This window comes from Papio anubis, chromosome 5, assembly GCF_008728515.1.
Source record: "Papio anubis isolate 15944 chromosome 5, Panubis1.0, whole genome shotgun sequence".
In the NCBI taxonomy this organism is placed as follows: Eukaryota; Metazoa; Chordata; class Mammalia; order Primates; family Cercopithecidae; genus Papio; species Papio anubis.
Genome location: NC_044980.1, coordinates 25,401,294 through 25,428,294, shown reverse-complemented (window position 1 = coordinate 25,428,294; position 27,001 = coordinate 25,401,294).

Genomic DNA, 27,001 nt, shown 5'->3' with positions numbered 1-27,001 from the left:
ACCATCACCACCACATACTTGTTTCAGAAATGCCACTTCATGTTTTGCTACCATCTCAATGTGTTTATTTGGCACCTGTTTCCATTCTGATGTCACACTAAAGAAGACTGATCAATTTAGAAAATTTTTATTTCAGTGTAGATTTAATTCCAAGAAAATATTGCCAAAGTGAACATAAAAGAAAACTGAATAAATGTTCAATGCAATTTGTATACAGCAACATATAGACCTACCAGAAGTAGACCGAGCTGTGATGAAGCTTTTGGAATTGTTTTCTTGACAGCAACATCAGGAAGATTAGTACCTTCCATATTCCTTTTTAACTTTTTGAGGAACCAATACTACCTTTGAATATCAGAATAGCAGGGATGAATGGTTCAGAAGTTAACAGCACAGAAACGCAGCAAGGATTTCTCTCTCCAGTCACCTTTATTTTCATGCCCCCTCTTTCCTCTTTCTTCTCTTCTCCCCTACTCATCATATATTATATTAAACACAAGGAATTACCTATTACTCCCTAAAACCTAACATGATTTCACAACTTTTTCTCTCTAATTGATTTAATTCTCCTTGACAGGAGATAATTTTAGGCTCAATTTGCTGCACTTTTCATTTTGTTTCAAAATTAAATAAGGCTAATTTATTCTCAAAATATCAGTGGTGTAGGTCATAGCAGTGTTTACTTATCTAATTATCTGAAGAATAAGAAAATTTATGTTTAAGAAATCAAAATTCCAGGACCATACATCTTATATTGCCTAGATACCACAACACTTTCACATGACAGAATTTATGCTGGAGTGAACAATTTTCCAAATCTTAATCTTCCCCAAGTTTCTTTGCCAAGGGCCACATCTGCAATGTCTTGTATTTAACGCAATGAACAAGATATTTTTGAAAAACAGAATACATTTGCTACTTACAACAACAAAGAAAAAAGGGGTGATACCAGATTTACAAAAAATTTTCTGTCCACATACAAAAAGAAAATGAACTTTGGTAAAGCTAATGTGTATAGTTTATCTACAGTCTGAGAAACAATTTATCTGCCAAAGAAAGATGGCTACAAGCTAGCAGAGATGGTAATTACTTGACCTAAAAGACATGTGAGTTAAGTAAGAAATATACATTCATTTACTGGAAATGCAAGACGATGCTCTCATAATAAGAGTAAGAATCATTACAAATAATTGCTTATTTTTATTTCTATTTTGAAGCAGGGTCTCCCTCTGTCACCCAGGCTGGAATGCAGTGGCACAATCATGGTTCACTGAAGCCTCGCTCTTTCGGGCTCAAGCAGTCCTCCCACCCCAACCTCCTAAGTAGCTGAGATGATAAGCACATAATACCATACCTGGCTCTTTTAGGTTTTAGTATTTTTTGTAGCAACAGGGTTTCATCGTGTTTTCCAGGCTGGTCTCAAACTCCTTGGCTCAAGCAATCCACCTACCTCAGTTTCCCAAATTTCTGAGATTACAGGCATGAGACACTGTGCCCAGCTCAAAAAATGGTTTTATATTAGAAAAATAATAGAAAATAAATAATATATTCTATTGCCCCAAATAATCTTCTTACATGAAATACTTTTACATTTAACATTTGTTATAATGGAGCATTATATTAACCAGCAGATAAGGAAAAACATCATGATAAAAACTATGTGCATGAACAGTGGTGTTTTGAATTTTCTGTAGAAAAGTTACACTCTCCAATATGTAGCATTAATTGAAGGGTTAAAAGGTGTCTGTAAGTAAGTAAAGTCTTGTATAGAGATGACAGTATATACACAAATCTGTGAGATATTATATTCATATGAAAAAATAAATAGCCAAAAATGTCCCTGTGTGACATGAATGAAGTAGCTCTGAGCTTCAAGTACCCAGGATAAAAACATTATGATAGAGTTAGAATTTGTTTAAAATAACTTCGAATACATAGACACACACACACACACACACACACACACATATACACACACACATACACACACACACACCCCATATATATGTGTGTGCATGCGTGTGTGTGTATATTATGAAAACAACGCTAAGGAATTTGGTGAAAACAATGTTAAAGAATAGAGAATTTACAAAGTTAATGAAATTGTTACTAAAAGTATATCCAAACAAGGAGAGTAACCTCAATTAGAAGAAACAAATTTTGTAACCATGTAAAGTGTTAAAGAAATGGCAGGACATTCTCTATGTTTTAATATAAATTATGATGGGTGGTGAAGGAGAGAAGGAGAAGAGAGAGGAGATAAATAAAGATCCTACAGAAAGCTGTTTGTTTCTGTGTTAATGTTAATCTCTTAGTCATTCATCCCTGCTATCCTGATATTTAAAGGCAGTTTTGGTTCCTCAAGAAGTTAGAAAGGGAATATGGAAGATGCTAATCTTCTTGATGTAGCTGTCAACGCTTCATTCATAACAGACATCAATCTTGGTGCATACTTACTTTTATAGAGAAATCTTTTTGAACTTCCTTTTGGTTTCTGCTGTCAGTTAGTATCAATCGGTCAAACCTTTTAAAGCAAACTAGAATAGAATTCTTAGGTCACCTTTATTTTGTTGCTTCTCAAAGGAAGCGCATATAAAGGACAAGTGATTTCATTGAATGGCTGAGTGTTATGTATATTCAATATATCTTTTAAAAATTCCAGGCACTTTCATAGTCATTGCATTTCTTACAGTTTATTTGAGAAGGTATGCAAGCCTAATCTTATTCTTATTTTATTAGTCTGGCATTAGCACTTCAGAGACTTAACTTGACGTAAAACACTTTTCTAAAGTTAGAAAAAGTAAATTTCAATACCTAGAAATGAGTTCTCACCTTGATTAAAATAAAAAATACAGCAAGCCTTTACTTTCAACGTCTTTCTGCATTAGAGAATCAATTTTCAGTTAGTGATTCTAAACTCATATGAGGAAAACATAAAATAATATTTTAAATCAGTTTAGTTCAGCTAAGAGTTTCCAAGCATAATTTATTAAAGTATGGAATATCAGATCTTCTGGACTTAAAAAATAAGATCAGTTAGTGCTAATGAAATAGCAAAACTTTTTTTCAAAAGTGGCTTTTGAATAGTTACGTATTTTATTTTCATAAAATTAAAGCAGCATGAACACATCATAGTTAATTTTAATATTATTTGAGAAACATTAAATTCAAACAATTTGTATAACATTTAAGGAGCAAACATTATTTTTCAGCAAATAAACCAAATTAATGCATTATTTAAAACTAAATTGTATTCTAGGTAAATGAGTTTTTTCTGTGAGTATTGGCTTCCTTGCCAGATAAACAATGTGATTGAACCAAAAGTTTACATCTCTCATATAATTCTATAATTTAAAATTTAGTAAACATATTTAAGGTAAGAAGTTAGATAAACTGAATAGAAGATAATTGATAACTAATTGAGAAACAGACACTAATTTCTACCCCACACACTTGACTTGACATGTATGTATTGCTGTAAGTGTACAGAGAACATAAATTAAGCCTCAGGAAAAAAAAATGTGTTTTGTCTTCTTGTTGGAATTGGGATAAAAATAAATATGATTAGGTATAGAAAATTAAAGAGCTACATATTTCTTGCACATCTAAATTTGCAACTGACATAAATACTCGCTACTGTTGTGGCATTTTTACTCACATAGTTTGGTGGGCTGGAGTGTTACAGCTCTTTTACTCCTGCAGTTCGGTGAGTTCCAGATTTTTGTCCCCCGACCAAGAGGAATAAGATGTGTGAACACTGGAGAGCGGTAAGGCAGAGTAGAATTTATTGAGTGACAGAGAAGTTCTCAATGGTGAGGGGGGACCCAAAAATGGGTAGCTGTCTGTGAGGCAGAGTCTGGGGTTTTTATGGTCCTAGAATGGGAGAATGAGTGCTGATTGGTTTATGGGTGGGCTTGGAAAAGGCACCATTCAATTGGTTAAAAGACATTGTTCAGAAAGAACCAATCAAAAGAGTGGGTAAGACAGGGATGGAAGATCTCACTCCAGTCCATGGCTTCTATCCAGAATTGATAACTCAATTTTTAGACTTCAGAATGTTCTTGACTTGAAGGTCAAGTTTCAGTGGAGACCCGTTCCTCTTTGCCTAGGAATTTGTCTGTCTCTACTCTTATATGAGTTTGGATTTAAATAAGTGAAAGCACTGCACTTATTTAAAGGCACTGTCTAATAAGGCACTGTCTTATTTAAAGGCACTAATAAGTAGACAAGTTTTATTATCAAGGTAAGTGCAATACATATGAAACTAATAAAATAATTATATAGTTTATCGGTGTACTACAATAATAACCCCATATATGAACAAATAGAACAATCATAGACTATTCTTTTATTCATGTGGATACTTAAAAACATACAGTGGATTATCTGGGTTTATGTACCTGCTGCTGCCTTGGAAATTTTCTTGTCTCAAAGTATGCTTCTGGACTTAACTTTTAAACCATGGTGGTCTCCAGATTGCTACTTATTGCAAGAATTAATTATTTAAACAAGCCATTTCCAAAACGATTTTTAGGCTGATATCAATTTTAAGGTCTTCAAAGAACTACATGGATAAGTGGCTCCAACCTGTCAGTGACATTATCATTAATGGGTACATAGTGGCAGCAGGAGTGAGCCAGAAGTGGGGTAATGGAAAATAGGATTCAATTAGTAACTAAGAACTCAAAAATTAGCTCCCGTTTAGTTTTATCTGAGTTAACACAGAGGACGAAACTAAATATCTATTTCTATAGACTTGGGAGTGGAGGAAATAATCTTAGGTTTTTGTTCATTGGTAAGTTAATTTTATTATATTTGTATCTTAAAATGGCAATATTTTTGCATATTGCATAATAAATGAAAAAGTAAAATGATCACTAATTTTTATTTTATAATATAATTTCATGTCATTAATCATTGCTGAATTTATCTTCATCATTAGAGTACAATATTTCTGGCAAGAATTTTTGTTGAAAGGATAATGATGTATTTGTAATGCATTTATTTTTAGATTTACTGAAGTGCATCTCATAGTAACATTAACTTGACTTTTACATACTTGTATTCAGACATATTTAATCAGTAATGAAATATATTAAATAAACCATCACATAGCACTGATCTAATTTAGCTTGTTAGATTATTAAAAGAGTAATAAGGTTTAACTTTGTGAGCAAAAAACATATTTATTTAAATAACTAAACTTAGGGTCACCAACAACTTTATTTTATATGTAAGAGAAGGTAAACAAAGGGGAACAAAATGATTCATAAAAGTAGAAGGCCACATTGTAGGAAACATGGAATAAGGATACATGTTTCTAAATTCTCTAAATTGATACATTCTGCCTAACTTATTGTACAAATTCAGTACATGAGAGAAAATATCGTCACATGTTACCTGTGCATATAACATCTCTGCATAGCAATGTTACTAACCTGGGTATTTTCCCTCCAGAGAACTTATTTACAATTATAATTGACTACAGAGTAACTATTTTTGTTGTTTACTTAATGTTTTCTAATTTATTAGCTTCATACACCTAACAACTAAGACTGTCCAGCATTTTTCAGATATCTCCCTATGATTGAGAATTAATAAATAGCTGTTGAAGTAATTAATTAACTAATTAACTAATGACAATATGAGGAAACATAACATAAACCTTTACCTGCCTTCTCCATTATCATTTTGTCACTACACCAGCCTGCGTGCTACCTATGAATAATGCACTTCCTGGGGTTAAGGAAATACTTACCTTCGTTGGTATTAAAGAACCATGTCTAATTAGGCTGGGGTTTGAAGATGTCACCAAGGCTTCTGTTTATTGCTACACTGTTTTTTTGTTTTGTTTTGTTTTTGTTTTGTTTTGGATGTATCTATTTTTCAAGTAACATATTTTGTTCATATATTGTTATTACGTTTCTCTCTATTCAAGTTTTTTTCTAAATTTTAAAATTTTAGCCCTGGCCAGTTTTAAATTTATGTATTTGTGAACCAGCAAGAACCTGAATATAATACAGGTGCAGAAGGCATATGTATATAATGTATTTTCCGTTGGAAATGATGCTGTTTAGTTTTAAAATATTGAGCTTACTATATCATTTAAACTTACTCTGCCTAATGTTTAACATTTAACATTATATATTTGATAATCATGTCATTTAAATATTCTTACCTATCCTGTTCATCTTGGAAAACCTCACTTATTTTCTTTAATGTAATCATTAAGACCTGTATCTATTGTCTTTTTTGAAATTAATTTTAAAACTTATTTTTTAATTACTTTCTATTTTAATAATTTCAACTTTTATTTTAGATTTAGAGGGTTCGTGTGCAGGTTTGTTACATGAGTATATATAGTGTGATGCTGAGAGTTAGAGTATGATTGATCCCATCAACCAGGTATTGAGAATAGTTTTTCAAACTTGGTCCCCTGCCTCCCTCATTCCTCTAGTAGTCCCCAGAGTCTATTGTTGCCATGGTAATGTCCATGAGTACCTCATGTTTAGTTCCCATTTATAAGTAAGAACCTGGCCAGACGCCGTGGCTCACGCCTGTAGTCCCAGCACTTTTGGAAGCAGAGGCGGGCGGATCACGAGGTCAGGAGATAGAGACCATCCTGGCTAACACGGTTAAATCCCGTTTCTACTAAAAATACAAAATATTGGCCCAGCGTGGTGGCGGGCGCCTATAGTCCCAGATACTTAGGAGGCTGAGGCAGGAGAATGGCGTGAACCCGCGAGGCGGAGCGTGCAGTGAGCCGAGATCGCACCACTGCACTCCAGACTCGGCATCTAAAAAAAAAAAAAAAAGGTAAAAACAAAAAAACTTTTGGCTTTCTGTCCCTGCATTAATTCGCTTCGGATAATGGTCTCCAGCTACATCCATGTTGCTCCAAAGGACATGATTTTGTTCTTTTTTATGTCTGGATAGTGTTACATGGTATATACACACTACGCTTTATTACGATCCACTGTTGATGAACACCTGGGTGGATTCATGTCTTTGCTATTGTGAATAGTATTGCAATGAACATATGAGTGTGTGTGTCTTTTTGGTAGAATGATTTGTTTTCTTTTGGATATATAGCCAGTAATGGGATTGGTGGGCAAATAGTAGTTTTAAGTTCTTTGAGAAATTTTCTAATAGATTTTCACAGTGACTCAAGTAATTTACCTTCCTACCAACAGTGTATAAGTGTTTCCTTTTCTCCATGTATCTTTAATAGATTTTTGTTTAAAATCAATACCTGAAATCTTGGTTCGAGAGGAACAATAATATTAGAAAAGCATATATCAAATTTTAAATTATGAAAACATAGTTTTACAAAATCAGAAAAAAAGTAGCCTTAAAAATTACTGGAATCAAATATGATTTGCTTACCTAAAATGTTATGCAGCTTTATTATCTTTTTAGTAACACATTGAGCTTACTAATTTTACATATTCATGATAGAATATGATAATATTTTACTTTTATTTGTATTTCCCCACTGGGTAGTCAAAGAACAAAAAACAAGTAAAATGCATTTTATTACATTCAGTTAAGTACCAAGCACTGACTAACTACTAATATTTCAAACTGACTCACAAGTATGACAGAAATACTAATACAATAAAATGTTTCAATCACCAAGAAGTCACGTTCATTTGTCAGTAGAATAATTTTTGGAAAAACTGACTTGTATACACTCTGAGCTCCTAATTCTAATCTCATTTTCCCAAGATAAAGATTATATACAATGTCATCTTGTTTATAATTACACCTAATACAATTAATTTTAAAAACAAAAAATAGTGCATATTTTAGGAATATAGCTTTCAGAATATTAAGAACATGGTAGAAAAATGCAATTGTTACCAATACTAAGCTACAAATAAAATTGAAAATGCACATTTTCAGTTAATCATGGATCAAATGCAATGTAAAATGCAATGCAATTATTTGATATACCTAACTAATATCAAGTAGATATATTCAACATGTTTCATTACATACATAAGGTATTGGTGGGAAAGTAATCATTCTATGTTCAATTAAAACACTGGTTATTTATTTATACAAAACTTTTATTTTAGAATAATAATACAATTAGATAAAATTTGCAGAGAGTTTAGATAATTCCCATACTAACTTCACCCCACTTCTCCAATGTTAACCTCTTACATACACATACTACATTTGTCAAAATTTAAAATTTACATCAGTACAATACATTAAGTAAACTACATACTTTATTCAGATACAGTTACATTTTAAAACCTCAGTGGAAATCATTCATCATACTTGGTTATGATACCCATAATAGGTGTTTGGTGATAATTAATAACAACCCATAAAATATTTTTGATTTATAGTAAGCAGAAAAATTACCCCCAAGATGTCCAAATCCATCAAACCTATCTTTATGTAACTTTACAAGACAAAATGGACTTTGCAGATGTAACTAAATCAAGGATCTTCAGATGGGAAAATTATCCTGGATTATCAGACTAGGCTCAAAGTCATCACAAGAGTATCTATAAAAAGAAGCAGGAAGATCAGAGTTAGAGTGGAAATGTGACCATGGAAGCAGAGGTTCAAGAAATGCACTTTGAAGAAATGTGATTGTGTATTTAGAAAACTCCATCATCTCAGCCCCAAAAGTCCTTAAGCTGATAAGCAACTTCAGCAAAGTCTCAGGATACAAAATCAACATGCAAAAATCACAAGCATTCCTATAAAACAAAAATAGACAGAGAGCCAAATTATGAGTGAACTCCCATTCACAATTGCTACAAGGAGAATAAAATACCTAGAAATACAACTTACAAGGGATGTGAAGGACCTCTTCAAGGAGAACTGTAAACCACTGCTCAAGGAAATAAGAGACGACACAAACAATGGAAAAACATTCCATACTCGTGAATAGCAACAATCAATATCATGAAAATGGTCATACTCCTCAAAGTAATTTATAGATTCAATGATATTCCCGTCAAGCTACCATTGACTTTTTTGCAGAATTAGAAAAACCTGCTTTAAATTTCGTATGGAACCAAGAAAGAGCCCATATAGCCAAGACAATCCTAAGCAAAAAGAATAAAGCTGGAGCCATCTCGCTACCTGACTTCAAACTATACTACAAGACTACAGTAACCAAAAGAGCATGATACTGGCACCAAAACAGATATATAGACCAACGGAACAGAACAGAGACCTAAGAAATAACATCACACATCTACAATCATCTGATCTTCGACAAACCTGACAAAAATAAGCAATGAGGAAACAATTCCTTATTTATTTATTTATTTATTTATTTATTTATTTATTGAGACGGAGTCTCGCTCTGTCACCCAGGCTGGAGTGCAGTGGCACAATCTCAGCTCACTGCAAGCTCTGCCTCCCGGGTTCACGCCATTCTCCTGCCTCAGCCTCCTGAGTAGCTGGGACTACAGGCATCCACCACCTCGCCCGGCTAGTTTTTTGGATTTTTTAGTAGAGACGGGGTTTCACCATGTTAGCCAGGATGGTCTCGATCTCCTGACCTTGTGATCCGCCCATCTCGGCCTCCCAAAGTGCTGAGATTACAGGCTTGAGCCACCGCGCCTGGCCAACAATTCCATATTTAATAATTGTGCTGAAAAAACTGGCTAGTCATATGTAGAAAACAGAAGCTGGAGCCCTTCCTTACACCTTATAAAAAATTTAACTCAAGATGGACTAAAGACCTCAATGTAAAACCCAAAACCATAAAAACCCTAGAAGAAAACCTAGGTAATACCATTCAGGACATAGGCATGGGCAAAGACTTAATGACAAAAACAGCAAAAACAATTGCAACAGAAGCCAAAATTATCAAATGGGATATAAGCAAACTAAAAAGCATCTTCACAGCAAAAGAAACTATCACCAGAGTGAACAGGCAGCCTAAGAGTGGGAGAAAATTTTTGCAATCTACCCATCTGACAAATGTCTAATATCCAGAATCTAAAAAGAACTTAAACAAATTAACAAGAAAAAAAAACAAAAACAAAAAACAAAAAACAATTTAATCAAAAAGTGGGCAAAGGATCTGAACAGACACTTCTCAAAAAAAGACAATTATGCAGCAAACAAGCATATGAATAAAAACTCATCATCACAGGTCATTAGACAAATGCAAATCAAAACTACAATGGGATACCATCTCATGCCAGTTAGAATGGTCATTATTAAAAAGTCAGGAATCAACAGATGCTGGCAAGGCTGTGGAGAAATAGGAATGCTTTTACACTGTTGGTGGGAGTGTAAATTAGTTTAACCATTGTGGAACAAACTGTGGCTATTCCTCAAGGATCTAGAACCGGAAATACCATTTGACCCAGCAAAAGTATTATAAATCATTCTACTATAAAGACACATACACACAGGGACATGAATGAAGCTGGAAGTCATCACTCTCAGCAAACTAGCACAGGAACAGAAAAGCAAACTCCACATGTTCTCACTCATAAGTGAGAGTGGAACAATGAGATCACATGGACACAGGGAGGTGAACATCACACACTGGGCCTGTCAGGGCGTGGGGGACAAGGGGAGGGAGGGTATCAGGACAAATACCTAATTCATGTGGGGCTTAAAACCTAGATGATGGGTTGATAGATGCAGCAAACCACCATGGTACATGTATACGTATGTAACAAACCCACACATGTATCCCAGAATTTAAAGTTAAAAAAAAAAAAAAAAACTTTGCCTTACCATAGGTCAAAAAATATTTTCTCGTATGGTTTCCTCTAGCAGTTTACAGTTTTACATTTTACTTTGAAGTCTGTGATCCATTTTGAATTAGTTTTTATATATAAAGTATGGATTAAAGTTCTTTTTAAAGAATAGGAATATCTCTTTTCTAGTATTATGTTCTGGGAGGCGGAGCTTGCAGTGAGCTGAGATCCGGCCACTGCACTCCAGCCTGGGCAGCAGAGCGAGACTCCGTCTCAAAAAAAAAAAAAAAAAACTATCTTATTCCAATAAATTGCTTTTGCATTTTTATGGGAAAAAAAAGACAAACAGGCTGTGATTCAAGTAATGCAGGCAGCCACTGAAAGCTGGAAAAGGCAAGGGAATTTCTCAATATAGCTTGCAGAAAAAATATAGCCCTATTGTCTCTTTTTAGATGTCTAAATTCCAGAATCGTAAAATCATAAATTTGTGGTGTTTCAAGTTTGTAGTAATTTGTTACAGCAGATATAGAAAATTAATACAATATCCTTACTGACTTTGTTTTACATCAGCATTTACAAAATTTTTTTCTCATAAATCCTGCTGCTTCAGCTTTACTGTAGGCAAAGCTATTAATATCCTCACTCACTTCAGTTCCTTTGTCTCATGTTTCACTATGTTCTTGGCATTAAGTATTGCACATGATGTTACCTTGCCTACCTCTCTTGACATATATGAATGTTAATTATTTTTACGTATATGAAATGTTTTTTAACAACCAAAACCTAATAATCTATTTCTTCTTCCTGGAAGAGCTAGCAACTTTTTTTTGGCTACATTTTTTTTTCACTATGTATACTCTTTTCATCGACACGGGAGCCTTTCTGGAGGGTTCATGAAATCTCCAGGTCCTTGCACAGAAACTGACTCATAGTAGACATGTAATAAGTCTTTATTTGCATATGAATAGAAATAGGAATTTAGTTAATATTTATAAGATAATATATGTATATTAAATAGTAAAGAAAAGAGTTCTCCCTACAAATAAGTCTAGTCAATCAATAGAGTCCCCAAATTGTTGTGTTATAACTACTTTGAAATATCATGTTGGCAGTTAGTTAAAATAATAATGTAAGCACATTTATTCAAACACTACTCAGCATGTTCTGGCAATACTTCATATGTTTAACCACCAACTGTGCGAAAGCGTAATGTTTTCTGTTTATTTATTTGTGTACTTGCCTTAAAAGGTGCTAATTAGTATGGTAAATAGATATACAGGCTTATACATATAATTACAAAGGCATACATGTATTGCAGCATTTAAACTTTTATAATAAAATACCACATATGGTTAATTAAGTAAAGTATTTTAGTGATACACACTAATTCATAATGAGACAACAGAGAACAAACAAACCAAAGTGTTAGTGGATTACCTATTAAAACTTATAATCCTTTATGCCTTCAAAAATCTAATACTTACCTTCACACAAAGACTTGGAACCAACCCAAATGTCCATAATGATAGACTGAATAAAGAAAATGTAGCACATACACACCATGGAATACTATGCAGCCATAAAAAATGATGAGTTCACGTCCTTCTCGGGTACATGGATGAAGCTGGAAACTATTCTCAGCAAACCAACACAAGAACTGAAAAACAAACACCACATGTTCTCATTCATGCGTGGCAGTTAACAAGTAGAACACATGGACACAGATTGGGGAACATCACATACCTGGGCCTGTTGCAGGGTTGGGGCTAGGGGAGGGATAGCACTAGGAGAAATAACTAATGTAGGTGATAGGTTGATGGCTACAGCAAACCACCATGGCGCATGTATACCTGTATAACAAATCTGCACATTCTGCACATGTATCCCAGAACTAAAAGTATAATAATAATTTTAAAAATATTATATAATGGTTCCAATTTCTGAACTTGTAGATTCTCTGTGTAGTTTTTAAAACATGAATTTTTGCTTAATATTCCTCAGTTTTTAATATAGGTATAAAAACCACAAAATGCAAAACTTTTTTCTTGTTCCCTAGAATTCTAAGTTTTCTAACTAAAAAATTTAGAATTCTTTTTTGTTTTCTACTTGTTACCTTTTTTCGCAATGCTATTTAATGAATTTCATTAAAAACATACTGTGTAAGTAAATCAACTTTCAAATTGCGTGCCTCTTGGCTTTTATTTTTATTTTGTTCATTGTTAGTAATATATAATAGTTCTATATATTGATGGGTTACAGTGATATTTTCACACATGCATACAATGTAATGATCAAATCAAGATGAATGAGATATTCATTACCTCAAATATTTATCTTTTTTTGTGTTACTCCAAATCGTCTATTGTAGCTATTTATAAAAATATACAATAAAGTATAATTAATTGCATTAGCCCTAGTGTGCTATCAAACACTGGAAATGATTTCTTCTTCTAACTGTATTTTTGAACCCATCAACATATATCTTTCATCTCCTCTCCTCCTACTCCTCTCAGTTTTTGGCAACCATGATTCTAGTCACTACTTACATGAGACAATTTTTTAGCTCCCACACATGAGGGAGAACAAGAAATATTCATCTTTCTGTGTGTACTTATTTCACTACTCATCAGGGAAATTCAAATCAAAATCACATGACACATCATCTCACTCCAGTCCAAATGGCTGTTATCAAGGGGGCATAAAATAACAGATGCTGGTAAGGATGTGGAAAAAGGGGAACCTTTGCACATTATTTGTGGGAATGTAAATTAGTATAGCCACACTATGGAAAACCATATGAAGATTTCTCAAAAAACTAAAAACAGAACTACCGTGTGATCTATCAATCACACTGCTGAGTATATATCTAAAAGAAAGGAATCAGTATAACAAAGAGACTGTATGACAAAGAGACACCATAGCCAAGATATGGAATCAACCACAGTGTCCATCATTAGCTGAATGGATAAAGAAAGTATGGTATATAAACACAATGGAATATTACTAAGGCATAAAAAAATGAAATTCTATCATTTGCAGCAACATAAATGGACATGGAGGACATTTTGTTAAATGAAATAAGTCAGGCGCAGAAAGGCATATCTACTTCTTTATGTGTGCATGTGTTTATGTAACTCTAAGCTCTCTAGATGTATCAAAATCAGTGATATAAAATAATCATTTTCTTACCACTCATTATTCATAGATATTATAATAAATTCTGTAAATAGCATTAATTATAGTATAATAGAAGACAAATACTGTGAATATCAGTAATTTTGATTTTGAAAATAAAATAATAATATAACAATCATTCGTTTTGTTCAATAGTAAAACAGCAAAAATAATAAACTTTTAGGCTTCTACAAAACAAAAGGGAATATTTTGTAGAAATATGTAAATTCATGAGTCATGTCAAGTCAAAATATAACAAACATATATAGGATTTGATATAAATAAAACCAAAATATGTATGACTTTATTAGTATATAATTATATCATAAATTTTTTTCAGATACAAGACCAATATGGGAAGTACTATCTAGAAAGTACACCTGCATTCCTTTTACTATATTTTCTTCAAACATACTTTTTATTAGAAGGTAGTATTTTTATATTCTCTTCCTTATAGTCAGAAAATGAAATCAAATTAATTATGAAACTTAAATTTGACACATTATTCCCAACATTTGAATGCATTTGTTTAACTTATCATGACTAAATTGTTATCTATTATTAAATTTTTAAATATATTGTTAGATTTACACACAGGTACATACTTACATACGTGTATATATATATATATACACACACACACAAACACATATATAATATATTTGTATTTTGGAAACAACAAAAAGTATCTAGACGAAAAATCATTTGTACTTTACATTAGAAAACTTTGATTCTAACAGAAAACCGTATTTGAAGTAAATGTTTTTGGGATACACGAAAGCTTTCAAGTACACAGTGGAGTCAACTGGAGCCCTAGCTGGCAAAATCTGAGGATCACTACTGTGAAAAAATGCTTTTGACTGAAGTACCTATAAGCTCTGTTTCGGGACTGTTGCCTATGACAAAAGAAAATAAAAGCAGCTCTGGAAACAATGAGCTTTTACCTAGAGTATGAAACATAGTTGCTAGGAAATCCCTCAAAAGTAAGCACAGTAAACAAAGAACTCTAAAATTCATTATATTCACATTTTCCACAAAAGTTAATACAAAAGAAAGTCAGTATTCTTTACTAATTCCAAAATGAAGACAAGATTGTATGATAACACTAAGAAAATGTAGTAGTAGTGGATGAACAAAACTTCTAATGGCAAAGCAGAGATGTTGGATTTTAAACACAGTTTACCACTAGAAAAGTGACACAGCCAGGATAAGAAAATACAAGAGGAGCCTGAAAAATCTTGGGGTATAAAAAATTGCTTTTGAAAAGAATATGTGTGATATCTCAAAGGAACCGTTAGTGGCCAAAATTGTTAAAATTTGGGTAGCAAAATAAATAATTATAATATTAGATTTATCTGATAAAATAAATATCCACAACTCTGTACTTATACAAATAATTTTATATACTTTCAAAAATGTGAGAAAAGCAATTAATTTTTCTTCCATTAGCAATCCAATTAAAAATACAGAAGGAAAAAAGATAGAAATAGAGAATCGTCATTAGGCAAACGTAACAATAATAGTGATTGTAGACAAGATCCACCAGTGGATGCTAAAATAAGTAGGCAATAAATAAAAGAAGTGTGAGAAAACACAGGATTTGCATAGTCTTAACACATCTTCCCAAAGATAACCATTTAAATACAAAAGGAAAGATAAATAACTTTACATGGAAGAAACTCACGAGACAGCAACATAACCAAGTGATTAAACTAAATATCATTAGTAAGATCTATCCTTATCATGAAACCATATATATATATATATATATATATGACCAAAGAGTATACAACATATCTTCTATGTTATTCTTGCCAAAATGCATAACTTCATATCAACCATGAGAGAGCATCAGACAAACAAATGGAGGAGCATGATTCACAACAGTTGATCAATCCTCAAAAGCGTCAAGGTCATGCAAAACAAGAAATGTCGGAGAAATTGTCAAAGTTTTGAAGAGCTTGTTAAAAATTGCTAAATGCAAGGTGGAACCCTGCATAGTATCTTAAAAGAGAAGTACAACATTTTAATTTTAATTTAATTTGTAGTTTAATAATAAATATTATGTCAATATTAATTCCCTAAACTTCATAATTGCATTATATCTGCCTAAAACATTAACAATTGTAGAGGTGAATTAATGACTACAAGGGAGCTCCACTTGCTAATTTTTAACTTTTGTGTAGTGCTAAATGTTTTCCAAAGCATTCAAACTTCTGAGATATCAGTCACATTTCAGAGAATAGGTGCAGTTTTCAGATAGAAGAGCTAACCTTCAGATAATAAATTTTAAGCAAAAAGTCCCACCCTTCTTCCACAGCCCTCATCCAAAGTATTTATCAATGGAGGAAAATATATGTGTTTATTTGAATACAATAGTAGCTCTCAAAATGTGGATTGATTTGAGAGCAGTAGCTCTCAAAATTTTAAGGAATTCTGAGGATTCTTGAGACTCTTTCAGGGTTCTGTAGGGTTAAACCTATCTTCCTGGAAATAAAGTAACATTTTTATTTTCTTTCTAATTTTCTGAAGAGCATACAGTGGTGTTTACCAGAGGCTACATAACATGTGATATCCCAAAGGAATAAACACATGAGCAGATAGAAGGATTCAGCTCTCTTCTAATTAAATTAGTCATTGAGGAGATTTGAAAAAATAAAATGAGTCCAGTTTTTTTTCCTTATTTTTATTGGTTTGTAAATTATAGTTATTTTTCACAAAATGTTATCTTGTTAGCATATGATGTTTTATTTTTACTTCTATTTTGAAATGAAGAAATAGCTTCAATTTGCTCAGTTTTAATTTCTAATACTGTAATTATTGATCTATGTAACCTATGTAAATAAAAGCTCTTTCAGATACTCAATAATTTCTTTAAAAAGTTCAAAGGGGGCCTGAGGTAGTTTGAGAACTTCTAACACATGTCACAGCATATATGTTATACCAGAGGATCTAATTCTAGCTGCATATAAGAATCACCTAGTAAGCTTTTAAAAAGAAACTGTAGATAGGCGCCATTCACATAACCTGATTTAGCAAGATTGGGATTGGGCTTCAGCATCAGTATGTTTAAAAACTCCTCACGTTATTTTAATAAACAATCAAAGTTATAAACTCTTTAATTTTGAAAATATGTATTAATATGTTGAATTTTATTTTTCATTTCTTGTTTGTATAAGCTAAATAAGCTCAATGATGCTCCTCGTTGCCTAAGCATGGTGAAAGTAGATAAACATCACATTTAATTTGCACAACACATTTTATTCACAATTGTACAGAGAATATTTATGGGAATGTTTGAGAATATAAAAAGTTGGGGTGGAAGGATTTGCAGTTAAAAAAAAAATGAATGTGGAAGAGAATGCACAGTTTATACCCTAATGCTGAGCGAGGATAAGAACAGTGATGAGAAAGGTAGATGAAATAGAAAATTGATTCTGTATTTGGCAGCTGAGGATAACTGAGATCACTAGAAAGACACAGTAATGTCTTAACACAGTTTTTAGGGTCAATGGTTGATAGAGCATATACATTTTAACAAGCTTGAGGATTTTCTCCCAGTAATCTCTGCAATTTTTCTAAAATAAAAAAAAATTCCTCAAGTTGCATCATACATATTGTTATCTGAGGATTTATGCCACTTGAAAATGAAATGTGAAATTCAGTTTTAAAGAATAGTTGAGTCTTGCATGGTGATTTTGAAACTAAAATGTGTGAAATACAGCCAAAACAAGTTTATATTTTAGATATTTATCATACTATATACCTATTACTAATTTATCTTTTTAGTAGTAGTAACATATTAGTTGCCTATTTAGCATAAACTGATAATATATTCCATACAAGAGAGTTATAAACTTCTAAAAGGATACATTGCCACAATTATTCTCTGAAGATTAAGGAAAGCTTTGGTTTGAATGTGTTCCCAGAAGAGCATGAAAAGCATGTGTTAGAAACTTAATTAAGACAGTATTGGAAGGTAGGGCCTAATGTAAGGTGATTAGACCATGAGTCCTCATGAATGAATTAATGCCACTATCTACAGAAAGAGTTCATTGTCACAGAAGCAGTTTCCTTATGAAAGGATGCTTGACCCCCTTTTGTCTCTTTCTCTTAGCCTCTTTTTTTCCTACTGCCATGGGTTGATGCAGCAAGGAGGCCCTTGCAGGATGCTAGCTTCCAGAACCACGAGTCAATAAATTTCTCTTCATTGTAAAATACCCAGTGTGTGGTATTCTGTTACAGCAGCACAATCAGCATAAGACAAGAATAATAATGCCCCCTCGCCTTTGACAAACTTTAATTTCAGATGTTAATAAAAATATAAGAAAGTTTAAATGCATTATGTCTCTTGCTATTTCACTAGGTTAATGTTAATTTTCAGGAATAGCTTAAAATCCAGATCTTATTTTCTGCAGCTTATTTACTATCTAAGTTAGTATTCTTAATGTAAACTTCTTTTAGATAATATTTATTATTTTGGCATGAGAATCATAAAAATTGAACATAAAATTTATTTGAATTACGAGACGCATCTTCATAAATGGTGTATCTGTTATGCAGTATCTAAGTCATTAAACAAAATAAGATAGTATTAAGTTTATAGAGGAATTACAAAATTAGTGTGGAGAATTCCTGTAAACCCATTCCTGTGCTTCTTTTAATTTTAACATTTTATATTATTATAAAATATTAATCAATCCAACAACTCATCCTTGGTATAAGACTATGAACCTGCAGAACCTATTTGAGTTCATTACATTTTCTACTAATGTCCTATTTTGTTGTTATTCTAGGATCCAATCTAGAATCTCAGATTTTATGTATCGCTCATCCTTAGTCTTCTATTATCTAAGTCAATGATATCATGTATGGAAGTCTTACTAATTTTTTAATGAAGGTATGTGGTAAAACTTTATTAGTGATAGAAACATTTGTTATTATAATAATTATATTCTGGATTGCTAGAGACTACTATCTTATATTCTATTATTTTGACACTTTTGAAGAGTACTGGTCAGATATTTTAGAGAATGTCTATCAATTTGGTTTCTTCTGATGTTTTCTCATGAGTAAATCAATGTTATGAATTATCGGTAGTTCTCTTTATTAAAAAAAAATTAAGCTTTCATCTCAGGAGTAAATGAGAAAATTTTACTAATGAGGTAAGAAGAGCTTAGAAGTTAAATAAGGTATTGATTTTAGTATCTTGGAAAAGATAGGTAAGGTTGATAATGAAACTCATTGTCAACAGGTTCTTATGACATAAAACAGAAAGATGAGGAAGTGAAAACAAGGAAGTTAGACATTTGTGAGATTTTCTTTATTTAAAAGGATGTTGTAAAAATTTGGTAAAATAGTGTTTAGACTTTCAAAATGTAAAGTGTACCAGACTTTCTCAATTTATGCCTGGATATCACCTGAGGGGATAAGAATGATAATAATCTATATAAAGACAATGACTTTTTGAAAGCTTATTATGCGTCAGCCATTCTGTTTTTTGACATTTACACATTTGTTTCAAATGTACAAAAAAGTTTCATAGATACAGTGTTGTTTTGAAATATATATACATTGTGGAATGACTAAATTAAGCTAATTAACATGCATTGTTTCACATATTTTCCCTTTTTTGTAGTGATAACACTTATAATCCATTCATTTAGCAATCTTTGAGAATACAATGCATTGTTATGAAATAATCAACATGTTATGAACAGATCTCTTCAGTTATTCTTTTATATCTTACTGTTTTATATGACATTAAATGATTGAGACAAGTCATTTAGGTAGGCACTGTCAATATCTCCACTTTAAAGCTGAAAATGCTAAGGACATATATAAGGTAACTTGCCTAGTGCTAACTAGACAGTGAGAGAACTGGACTTTGATAATTGTTTTGAAATATTTCATTGTACATAATATGACACCTCATTGATTTGTGAAACCTTTGGGACATTTCTATAAATAACTTCCTGTCTTTGAACAATGCCAGCCAATAAAATATAGATAAAGTAATCTGGATGCGGTTCTCTGATACTCTCCCAGCTTGGAATATTCATTGTTTAGTAATCATCTCTAGCAATCCAGAATGATTTTTTTTCATTTCAGCTTGGACATGAGTTTTAATTTCCAGTATAAAACACCAAATTATCTTTATTCTTTCAAATGTAGAGTGCTATATTTTCTTTAGTGTTTCTATAGGTATTTCAACCACTAGAGAACTAAATACATATATATGTATACATACACACAGAGTGAATATATGCTATACAGTTCTCAAAGATTTCAAAGACGTTTTGCAAATGTTGTATATGTATAGTAGATGTTTCTTCGCATTCTTCGTGCACTTACATGCATTTTTTTTCATCTACCATTTAAGAGCACTGCAGTAATTATAGATATAACAGTAATAATCCTTTTACCATTGGATATATACAAAGTAGTTCCACATGCCTTATTTCACGTACATATATTACTCAAATAATTGAACAATACTTTCACCGGTATTTGAAACAACAAGAAATAAGGCAAAGAAAATTTTATTGACAATTACTTTCTTTTACTTCCATTGGGATAGAAAAACTAATTTTCTTTGGACCTCTTCTGTTATTTTTAAGGAAACTATGCACAGTTGACTCTGGCTGGTTCTAGCCCTCACTTAAATTGAGAGAGAATGTGATATAGTGTATTATGTTTTATGTTATTTTTAAATATCTCAGATTGCTGTAAAATGCTTTTGTTTTCTACAATTAGTGCTGATTTGTCTTCAACATGAGAGCTACTACCACTTGTGACTGTTGAACACTAACATATGACTGGTTAAACTGAGGAACTCAATTGAAAAATGATGCAAATTTAAAATACTTCAAAACTATGTTTTGAAGAATTAATAAGAAAGAATATAAAATATGTCATTAATAATTGGATTCCATATTAAAATAATACTTTCATTATATTAAATTAAAAATATAGTAGAATTAATTTGTTTCTATTTCCACCAGAAAATTAAAAATCTCATTGTGGCTCAAATTTTTTTATCCATTAGTTATGCTGACTTGGAATATCATTTTGCATGTTATATTCATTTTGAATTTTGCTTAAAATTTAGAAAAAACATCTTTCCAAAATTATATGGGCAATCTTATTATTAATTAATTTTAATTTGTCAAAATGCAGAAACTGAAGAACAAAATAGAGATTATGCAACCAAAATATTAAAATCAGATAACTAAGATATTTTTGGCTAACTATGATTATGAGACAAAAATTAACGCAAATACTTAAAATTGTTGTATTAGGTACACAACTGCATTGAAATAAAAGGAAATAGTAAATGGAATTCTTACTTCAGAGCCCACTAAGGTGATGGTGAAATATGACTTATCTGGGATTTAATATTTTGCAAATATTTATTCACATATTATGTTATGTATATACATATTCAAACACAAATTTTAATAAATATGAAGATTTTAAAAATACACAATGGTGTAACTAAAATACTTTTCTGGCCCCTAAAGTCTTAAAAAATGGAAATTTTTCTTATTGTCACATTCTTCAGCAATTTAATGTACCTAATCAGCTTTCAGAAGGATATATATTATATTCCATTGTCTATAAATGGTGCTATAGAATTCTAATGTTAGCAATTCATGGTTTAAGATGAATCAATATTGGTAGAAAACAAATAATTCCCATGCACAACTTAGTGTTCTACAAAAAGAAAATTCAGCAATGTGCATTTGGTATATTCAGTTTTAAAGAAATACTTTATGCCAAATGATTTATAAATGTTTGTTATTACCATCTAGCTCTTAGAGATGCATACTATTATTTTGAACCTTATTATACATAGCATTTATTTCTGAAAATAGTATGTTTTTAGATGACAGGATCACTTGAGGCCAGGAGTCTGAGCCCAACCTAGATAACATAGCAAGACCCTATCTCTGTAAAAATATATTTTAAAAATTATTTGGGTGTGGTCCCAGCTACTCTGGAGGCTGAGCCAGGAAGATCACTTTAGTATCTTAGGCTGCCGTGAAACAAGATAGCACCTCTGCATTACAGCCTGGGCTATAGAGCAAGACCCCTCTCTAAATAATAATCGTAATAATATGCTTTATTTGATAAGAGTGTGAAGTAGAATCTCCTTCTAAGTAAAATATAAACTTTATTCACCAAATGAATAAAATACACACACATACTTTTTATACTTAGACTTGTTTTTGAAAAATCAATATTCTGATTGTTTTGGTGAAAGTAATGTTTCTTTTCCAAATGACTACTTTGAAGTTCTACTCTATTTCTTGGATTCTAAAGTTTTAAAATGATGTATATTCTTCTCCCTTTTCTTTATCTTCTTCTCTATCTCCTTCTGGTTCCTTTTTTTTTTTCTCTCAATCTACTTCTTGGCGAATACAAAAACCTACAAAAAAAATTTTAGTGCATAAGTAATAAAGGAAATACATGTTTGTTGCCTCTTTTGTCTTGTCTTTCAAATCTAATCTTAAGTAATATTTCTTCTGAAAAACATTTCATATAACCTAGAAGACACACATTTTATATCATCCTTACGTATATCTAGTGAATTGATCCTTTTGTTATTGTATGATTAACCTCCTTGTCTGTCATAATACACAGTTTTATACTTCTATTTGTTTTTGAAAAAGTAATCAATCTAATTATTTTGGTGAAAGTAATTTTTCTTTTCTAAATTACTATTTTCAAGTTTTACTGTTTCTTTTTCTGAAGTTTCAAAATGATGTGTCTGAGTTCAGGTATATATTTTAGTTGTCTTCATAAAATTCATGTATATGTAGTATCTATGTCCAGTGAATCGTTTTATTTTCCAGTTTTATTCTCTACATGCATCTAAATCACATATTTATTGAAATACTATTTATCTACTTCTCATTTGGACTCTATCTAATCTGCTATTAAAACTATGAATTAATTTTATATATTTTATTTTTAATATTTTTAATTTCTCAACATTTTATTTTATTTTTTCCTTACATCAGTTTGACTATTTTTATCATGCCTGGTACATTACATTTATCATCTATTTATCTTTAAAAAGTCATAATTACAATTTCTGTCTGTGTCTGACAATCCAGTATATTCAGTCTTCTACAGATTTCATCAGCCCACCACTCCCTGTGACCTGTCATCTTTCTTGAAATTATATCTGATATAATTACTTGAGTAGAAGTGAATATTTCAGATGATTGTCTTTTATTTCCCCCTATCCAAAATAAGAGAGCACTACCAGTACAGCTTCACTATAAAGTAAAATTTTGATTTGAGATTCCCAGTATACACAGCTTGAATTTGAAATACAAAATCACTTAAAGACTGGATTCCAGATATAAATTATTATGAACTTTTTTCACCTTAATTTTGCAAGAAGACTTGATATAGATGATTATTTTTCTTTCACAAAGAAGATGTAATTTTAGTTATTTCTTACACTGAACGTGTTACCAGGAAGTGCATTAATCCTGGGTTTTTAGTCTTATTTGGAGAAACAATTCTGCCAAGTGAACAACTCTTTTCTTGAAGGAGTGATCTGCACCCCTTAGGGTTTTGGAAAAGAGAAGGCTTCCAGAATTGTGTAGGACAAATAGTAGGACTAATCTTAAGATGGTGGGAATGTTGGTGCTTAATTCAATTGATCCCCATCTTTATTTTCTTGGAGGTGTGAGTAGCCATACTCATTAGGCTTCTTAGACTAATATTATACATTTAAAATGCTGAAAGAACATACTTGCTGACTTCTAATTTTAATGTAATTGAAAACTATTATTCAAGGTTTTAAAAAAGTAATTTTCTGCAATAAAAACCTTAAAAAATTAGTTATTGACATAACATAGTAAAATAATCACAAAAGCAAGCTCAAATGTAGAGAGCAAGAAAAGAAGTGCAGTGCAAAATTATGAAAAAAAGAAAAAGTAAATATATATGTCAATTAAGTTAATAAGGACTGAATGAAAAATACAATAATGTGTCCGTTTTAAAATAAATATGAACCTTAAATCCATATATAAAAGTGCTGTAATTGCCTAGAATTTTCAACAAGGTGGGTAAAACACTATTTATTTTTCTACTATAATAAATTCAAGGTTAATACTGTAATCTCCATAATAGTAAAATAAAAAATAGTAAAATAAGGTGAAATATTAATATAGAAATGGTGACAGCAATAAATATCTTTAAAACACACACACACACACACACACACACACACTTGCAAAGCAAAAAAATGACAAAAAGGGAGAGTCCTTAAGTAAATATGAAAAGATTCAAACCTCGTTATATTATTAATAATTATAAATGTAAACAAAAAAATAAAATTGTGGTTATGCAGGTTGTAAACAAGGCAAAACAAAACTATATTCTCCTTGTCAGTGAAGCACCTTAAATAAGAGGTTAGATATGCTGAAAGCAGATGAAATTAAAAAAAAACAAACAAAATAATATGAACATTAACCAAAACAACTTCAATGTAGCCATACATTATTGCAAAAAGTAGACTTTGAGTCAGTAAGCTTTGTAGAGGTAAAAAGTGATATTTCATAAAGATAAAATGACTGCTCCACAAATATAATAATTTTTGAATTTTCATACACCTAATAATAAAGGTTCAAAATTTATAAGCAAAGTATCAATTAAACTAAAGATATTATCTACAAATTTGCAAGCATAGAAGAAAATTTTAAGACACATTGCTCAGCAAAAATGAAAGACAATTTACTAGAACATTTCTAAATGTTGAATATTTAAATATAATACTTTGAAATAAGCTATGTATCAAAAAGAAACTGTAAGAGAAAATTGTTGACTTGAATGTTAAAAAATATGACATTGAAATATGTGGGAGGCCTCTAAAACTGTGTTTAGAGAGACAGGTAGACTCTTATGTATTTGTATTACAAAAAATATAGATGCTGAAAACCAATGATGACAATTTTAGGAATATTGAAAAAAGAACAGCAAAGGAAAACCAAAGGATGTAAGAGAAACACAAAATATAGAAATCAGACATCAATGAAAAGAAAATCAACATAAAGTTGAGTCACAAAGTCAAATGTAGTTTTCTTCAAGTTTTACAAAATTAATAGACTTTAATTTTGTGACTTTTATTTTAATTAATAGGCTTTAGAATTTTAGTGAGAATGATCAAGAATAAACTATAAAGAAGCGAGGCATACATTTCCGATACTGGAAATGTGACAACACTACAGCTCCTACCAACATTAACTTGCAAAATAATATTATGAACAACTTTATGGCAATAATGTTAATCATTTAGATTGAATAAAAAAACTGAGTAAAACAAACCTAAAAATCAGACACTTGAAAAAAGAGACGAAAAATATTGATTATGTAATTAAATATCTTCCCACAAAGATATTTGTAAGCTCAGGTGACTTGACCAGTGAAATCTTTCATGCATATGAAGAAAATACTACTAATAAATAGATGTTGCGTAAACCTTCCAGACTTCCACAAAAACAGTGTTTTATATTATTTTATGACTCTATTATACTTTAATACCAAATTCTGACTAAACATTACAAGAGATTATGACCAACACACCTGATATTAAGAAACTGTAATACTCCCAACACTTAACAAATTAAATTAAAATACACACACAAACACATGCACACATACAAACACACACACACACACACACACACACACGTATATATATATATGAAAAAAGTTATAAAGATAATATAACTTTGTGAAGGAAAGAGTTAAGCAGTTGGCCTGTGAATCATTTCTCTCTTGTTGCCAGGGGTTCGGGAATGTGGGATATCTCAGGAAAGATAGTAGGCAATGACTTGGTCTATTTTCCTTCTAAACCTATTGCTAAGGGACTTCTTGCTATGTAAATAAATAGAATTTGCTAGGTTGAGGCTTCTAAACCACCAAACCCTTTTAGAATAATGCCCCTAGTTGGGATTGCTAATTTAAAAAAGGAAGACAGAATATATATTGATTAATTGGTCAAAGTTTCCTGGAATTACTACATAATTTCTTTGGAATTACTTTGGAATTTTCTGGAATTACTACATTAATTTCTTTGATATTAAACAGACAAGCTTCATAACAATATACTTGCTGCCATGTGAGGTTACTTCAGGTCTTACTTAGAGGACACATGTTGAATGCAGGCCATGGAGTATATGATTGACATGGGAAAAAAGGATCCGGTATCCACACTTAAAGGTCTACGGCTTTCTCTCTTTTCTCTGTGCCTCTTCATTTTAGGTATTTTTGAAAAAAAATTAGATCTTTGATGTGCATGAGTCTGATTTACAGTTGTAAATCAGTCATACTGTCATAGTAGCTGTACTGTCTACATAGATTTAGACCAGGGGTCATTAACAGAGGCATGCGGCTGAAAGGAAAGTAATTAGAATGTTATTCCCTGGCATGTTAGTCTGTTCTTGTGTTGCTATAAGTAAATACCTGACACTGGGTAATTTATTTAAAAAAAGGCCAGAGGGATAATTGGCTCATGGTTCTGCAGGCTGTACAGGATGCATGGCAGCAACATCTAGTCAGCTTCTGAGTGAGGCTTGCTTGAGGAAGCTTTCAGTAATGGTGAAAGGTAAAGGGAGAGCCAACACATGAAGTGATCAGAACAGGAGCAAAAGCTGGGAGGAGGGTCCACACACTTTTAAAGAACCAGATCTTATGATAACTCACTCACTATCAAGAGGGTATCACCTAGCATTGAGGAATTTTGCATGACACAAATACCTCCTACCAAGCCCCAACCCAACATTGGGGGTTACGTGAGATTTAAATGGGATAAATATCCAAACTATATCACCTGATGTTTCTTAGCAGTGCCATGGTTAATGGACCTGCTGAATAATTTTTGTCATGGATTCTCAGAAAAAAAATGAACAGGTTAGTATATCGCTGATTTTAGATATTATACCATAGATGGCATTGGTTGGGTTAATGACCAACTTAAATGACTGCAAACTTTTGTAAAGACTTTTATTTTTATTTTATGAAAATGATATTTAACCTGCTATAGTGAATTATAGCATTAATGCAGGGATTCCTCAGATCTGTGCAGACAAAAGTTAATCTCCATCAACTTCCCA